We start from the raw sequence: 6,000 nt of genomic DNA, 5'->3' as shown, positions 1-6,000 counted from the left end.
ACAGACGGTTCACACTCACTGTCACAGATGTGCAGCAATGTCTTCAGGCAGGACACAATCTTGGTGACCTCACTTACCTTGTGCCCTCACCAAAAGCACACCGGGTCCAACAAATGCAGCAGTGGTGCCAAGAAGAGGATGTGTTAATCAGTCAGCAGGAATTCCTGAGAAGGTGCTATACCTCCTGATGCCCCCGCCACCTTCCCCAGTATACAATCAGCCTGGGCCATCTTGGCCTGGTTTCCCTTATTAGAGCAGAGTCTCCAAGTTCTCAGTTCTGGGGTGATGGAAGCACTATAGCCTCACAGCAGTGGCCTGGTCCTTCTCAACAGCACAATGCCCTCAGCCCGCATGCTCCTTCCTCGGAGCACAGCACCCACACTGATGCCTTCTGCCCCAGCTGCAATGTCCAACATCGAAAATGAGGTTTTGACCTGGACAGTTTCTGAGTCCAGGGGTGGGGTATAGGGCTTCTAAGTGTTTATGTCAAATGCACATTTCCAGGGTTTCCTTTCCCATGAAGCCTGATGGTCTCTACTAGTCATCGTTTTTAGGCGTAGACTGTAACTAGATAAAAGAAAATACTGTTGGTGGTGGGAAAGAAAAGGGCTATTCTCTAAAACAAATTGGAATATTCACTGATTCATCCAGACCCATTTCCACAGCTCTCTTTACGGACTGTATGGGGGTTGGGGAAGAAGGTGGACATGCTGACACACACTTACAGAGGTGACAGGGGGTCAAACTCAAGCTGCCAGGCTTGGCAGTAAGCATTTTACCCACTGGGCCATCTTGCCAGCCTGAGGAGGAGCCAAGACCTAACTCTCCTGCTGTTGTTTCGAGACAAGGTCTCACAGAGCCCATGAGGGCCAGACTGAAACAGGAATGACCTTTAATTCCTTCTGATCCTCCTGCTCACACTTCCATAGGTACAGAGATTTCAGGCCTGTGTGCCACCTAGGTTTATGGGATTCAAAGCAGGGCCTCTGGTGGGCTAAGGAGGCACCAACCACTTCACTGGCCTGTTTTGAGACAGGGTTTTTTGTAGTTGAGACTGAGCTGCCCCCCCCCCGTCCTCTGCCACAGTCCAAATGCCAGGATTCAAGGTGTAAGCCTCCGTGCCCAGCTCATCTCCTACTTCTAAATGCCCTTGAGTGCAGATCTCAAGGGAGTAACAGTGGTTGAGGGGCCCATAGAAGTGCAAAGCTCTAAGGGGGAAATACACAAAGAACGTATCCAGGAAACTTTCCTTCCACCTGCCTCATTCCAGAGGGATCCCAAGGCTTATTCTTTCTGGAGTCCTGGCAGAACGAGAGCTTCCCCACAATCTATACTGAATTCTAGCAGACAGATAGATGCACACAGTCTTGGAGGAGCACACCTGGGAATAGTCCTCTTGTTCTCTCTTTACCAGCTTATTGGAGGAGGGGTGTGACAGACCTCCTCCCTGTCTCCCACTCTAGCCACCTAACTGTGTAACACTGGGCTTTGTGTGTGGAGTGACCACTGTGGCCGCCCAGCTTCACGTGGGCCTGACCAGTCTAGTTCAGTTGAGGCATCTCTGTTCCTTTTGCTGAGGTGTTTGTTACAGGGATACATTCCTGCAGAGAGGGATTGACCCAGGCAGACACACAGGGTCATGATCAGAGACAGCCAGCGGCCCTCTCTATTGCAGGCCTGAAGGAAAGTCAGCACGGAACAGAGCCAAAGAAGGAGAAAGAAAACACGAATCCAGACCCCCAAATGCAGCCACACCTAGAGCACAACAAACATCTGTGCCACAAAATCTGGGTCTATGCTCAAGTGTGTTTCTCATAATGGAAACCAGAAACAACCCAACTAAAATGCTGCATACACTCTGATTTTAACAACCGTGAGACAGAAACAGGCCAGGGAGTCTATAAAGTGCTTGCTATGAAAGCATGGGGACCAGAGTCTGAATCTCCAGCACCCACAAAAAAAGCTGGGTGCAGGGGCACATACCTGTCATCCCAGTGTGGAAGGTGGAGACAGGAAGAAGCATAGGGCCTGCTGGCCAGACAGTCTAACTAAATCAGTGAGCTCCAAGTTCAGAGAGAGACCCTGCCTCAAAAAATACGGTGAGCAGTTGAGAAAGACACCTGATGCCTCTGCATGCATGCATACACACATGCACATACACATAAACACATGTACACACATGTACACAAATACACATGTACACATACATGAACATATGTGTACACACACACACACAGAAACATACACAGACACCCATCCCAGGTGATACACTCCGGAAACCCCGGCTTTGAGAGAGGTTATTCTCAAGACTGACCCAATAAGCTACACAGGCTATTCTGTGGACCCTTGATTAACCTCGGATCATTCAAGCATTGTTTTCAGCTCACACACAGCTTGCTCCTCAGAGCATTTTAATCAGTTTACAAGAACTGGCTTATTTTGGGGGAGGAAATTAAAATAATAATTAATTATTGTGGTGGCGTGAATGAGAATGGCCCCCATAGGTTCATATATTTTAATGCTAGGTCCCCAGTTAGTTGAACTGTTTGAGAAGGATTAGGAGATATGACCTTGTTGGAGGAGGTGTGTCCCTGGGGATGGGCTTTGAGGTTTCAAAAGCTCACACCAGGCCCAGTCTCTCTCTCTCTCTCTCTCTCTCTCTCTCTCTCTCTCTCTCTCTCTCTCTCTGTCTGTGTGTGTGTGTGTGTGTGTGTGTGTGTGTGTGTGTGTGTGTGTGTGTGTGTCCCTCTCTCTCTCTCTCTCTGCCTGCAGATGAGGATATAAAGCTCCCAGCTGCTGCTCCAGCACCATGCCTGTCTGACTCCCTCCATGACGGTCATGGACTAACCCTCTGAAACTGTAACCAAGCCCCCGATGAATGCTTTCTTTCATAAGAGTTGCCTTGGTCATAGTGTTTCTTCACAGCAATAGAATGGTAACTAAGACAATTATCCAGGAGAAAGGCTGATAGGGCATGAAACATCAATGACGTTTAGTTGTTATACACACAGTTAGGTGGGCACGTCCTGCCAGCTAAGGAAAAATTATGATCTTACTATCTGAAAAAGAAAGGACGCTTTTCCCTGGTAGCCGTTTGTGAAGTTTAGGCTCCTGAATGCTGACATTAGCAGAACCACACTTCAGCTTATCTGTATTTCAAGCAACACCAAAAATGTCAACATTAATTTAAGTGCTGGCAGTGTTCGAATGTCACCGATCCCGGCCGAGAAATGTTCACATCAGCACTTGCAAGAATGCACAGTGGGCAGCAGTGAGACTTTCAAAGGAAGCACAGGCCGCCAGCAGCGGCACAGGGTTGCACTGAGGTTTTGGCCTGTGAAGCCCCTCTGCAGTCAGGGTAAAGAGGCAGGGAAGCAGGAGATGAAGGGGAGGGGATGGTGTGGGGGGTGCTCTCGGCAGGACGACTAAACTCCTAGCCCCAATGATGCAGCAGTGAAAGAGAGAAAGTGGGCTTCATCAGTACATGCTGCCAGGGGTCATCATGCTTCCCTCAAGAACCGTGGAGAAGTCAGGAGCTGTGGCTACCTCAGGAGAAGTAGGGCAAGCGACACACAACTGCTAACAGGAAGCCCTTGCATAACCATGGCTAATCTTACCACAAGGTAAGTCTGATGCTATTTTTACCCTATTACATTGATGAGAAAAGTGCTGATTGCCTATTAGCCTGAGCTCTCATAGCTAGGGGACTGGTCCAAAAGCCACCTGCTCAGCCCTGTGGACACATCCTTCCTATCTACCCTTCTAGGGGGCAGTTCCCTGTAAGCTGCTCCACCCCTGGGCGTACGCTGAGCCTTCCCACATCATCACATGACCCATCTACAATGCTCCATAAGTGCAAACTAATGAGCTGCCCCAGGTAGCTACAGCCCGTGGGCACCACAAAGCTGTTGAGAAATCTCAGCCTTCCCCAGAGGGTTCTGACACCCCTGCAGCCCTGCAACCCTGCAGTCCTGCACACAGTCTGACTCACACGGGGAACCTTACTCCTTCTCCAACTCATTCTCGATCTCCACATAGACCATGTGTAGCAGAACCTCTGCTGGAAACTTAAACTGTGATGGTTTGAATAAGAATGGCCCCCATAGGCTTATATATTTGAGTGTTTGGCCATCGGAGAGTGGCACTACTTGTGAAGATTAGGAAGCATAGCCTTCCTGGAGGAAGTATGTCACTGGGGGTGGGCTGTGAGGTTTCAGAAGCCTAAACCAGACCCAGTGGATCTCTCTCTTCCTGCTGTATGCAGATCTGGATGTAGAACTCTCAGCTGCTTCCCCAGCACCATGTCTGTACGCATGCTGCCTTGCTTCCTGCCATAATAACGATGGACTAAACATCTGAAACTGTGAGCCAGCCCCAATTAAATGTTTCCCTTTATGAGAGTTGTCATGGTCATGGTGACTCCTCACAGCAATAGAGCACTGACTAAGACATAAACTAAGAGAAGGCATCGTCATTGAAGAACATTGCAAAGCAAACATGGTATCAGAGCCCTGGCAGGTTCTGACCTTTGTTACTGAAATCAACTGTTACCTGCTAAGAAGAGAGAAGCCACAGAGGGGCAGGCTATAGAAGGAATGCCTCCAGACTCAGCCAAAGGCAAAGATTTCCACGGACAAGCTACATAGCTTCTGAAGGACAACTGTGCATTCATTCCAAAGGGAATCATGACAGGAGTCACCACACCCTGGAGTTGTCCGACAACATGTAGAGGTCTCAGAAAAATGTATTTCAAAGCATTCTGTAGCTCTGGGGCAATTACAGGAGGCCAGGGAGATGATGTGTCTGGTGAGTGTTGATTCTGATTTCCCTTAGACAGAAAAAATGACTCTATTGATTCTATTTTCATATTCCAATGTTATAAGCTTCAGTAGCTGTTAAATAAGCAACTGGGGGACGGGTGGTGACAAGATGGCTCAGTGAGCAAAGGAACTTGCCGCTGTCTGAAGGCCTGAGTTTCACCTTCAGAGTCCATATGGTGGAAGGACAGAACCAACTCCAGAAAGCTGTCCATCAGCCTCCACATGTGCGTCATGGCATTTCACTCTATGGTATACCCGTGTGCAACACACACACACACACACACACACACACACACACACACACACCAGGAGGGGTGTTATTGCACCTAGGACTAAGTCTAAGCCAGAGTGAGCTGGAAATGAGTTGTTCATATGCCCCAGTCTCACAGATGTTTCTCTCAGGTTCCTCTGGCCCCAAGGGAGCAGTCTCCATCTTCCAAGAGGGGCATGGAGTGGCCACATGACCTGTTCAGTAAAGGGCATCCTCACACCTACTCCCAACTTCTAACCCACTCCAGACAGTGAAAAGGAGGAACACAGAATGAGGAGACATGACCAGATGATTTTCTCCTGAGTTCATGATTTTTGTTGTTGTTGTTGCTTTTCAAGACAGGGTTTCTCTGTGTAGCATTGGCCGTTCTGAAACTCTGTGGATCAGACTGGCCTCCAGCTCAGAGATCCACCTGCCTCTGCCTCCCAAGTGCTGGGATTAAGGGCATGTGCCACCATACCCAGCTTTTTTAAAGTAATTAAAAATAACATTTACAGTACTTTAACTCGTTAAAGGTAGTAACAATATTGGCTGTAACACTCTCAGTAGGAACTCTCAATTTTATAATGGACATCTATGGAAAATGCCTTTTGATTGACAGGTAATGCCTTAACAAATATTTTTAGGGGCTGGAGAGATGTCTCAGTGGTTAAGAGCACATACTGCTCTTCCAGAGGACCTGAGTTCAGTTCCTAACACCCATATCAGCACATTAAGCAGCTGATAGTCACCTGTGACGCCAGTTTCAGGGGATCCGATGCCCTCTTCTGGCTTCTATGGGCATCGGTGCTCAAGGCCCCATACTTCCACACAGCAGGCTCATACATATAACTCTTTAAAATGCTTCAATCTAGTCTTTGACCATTTCATAAATGCACATAATCCATCTTGATCACATCCACCCATTAT

The sequence above is a fragment of the Cricetulus griseus genome, chromosome 2 (genome assembly GCF_003668045.3).
Source record: "Cricetulus griseus strain 17A/GY chromosome 2, alternate assembly CriGri-PICRH-1.0, whole genome shotgun sequence".
NCBI lineage: Eukaryota > Metazoa > Chordata > Mammalia > Rodentia > Cricetidae > Cricetulus > Cricetulus griseus.
Note: the sequence above shows the minus strand (reverse complement) of the source record.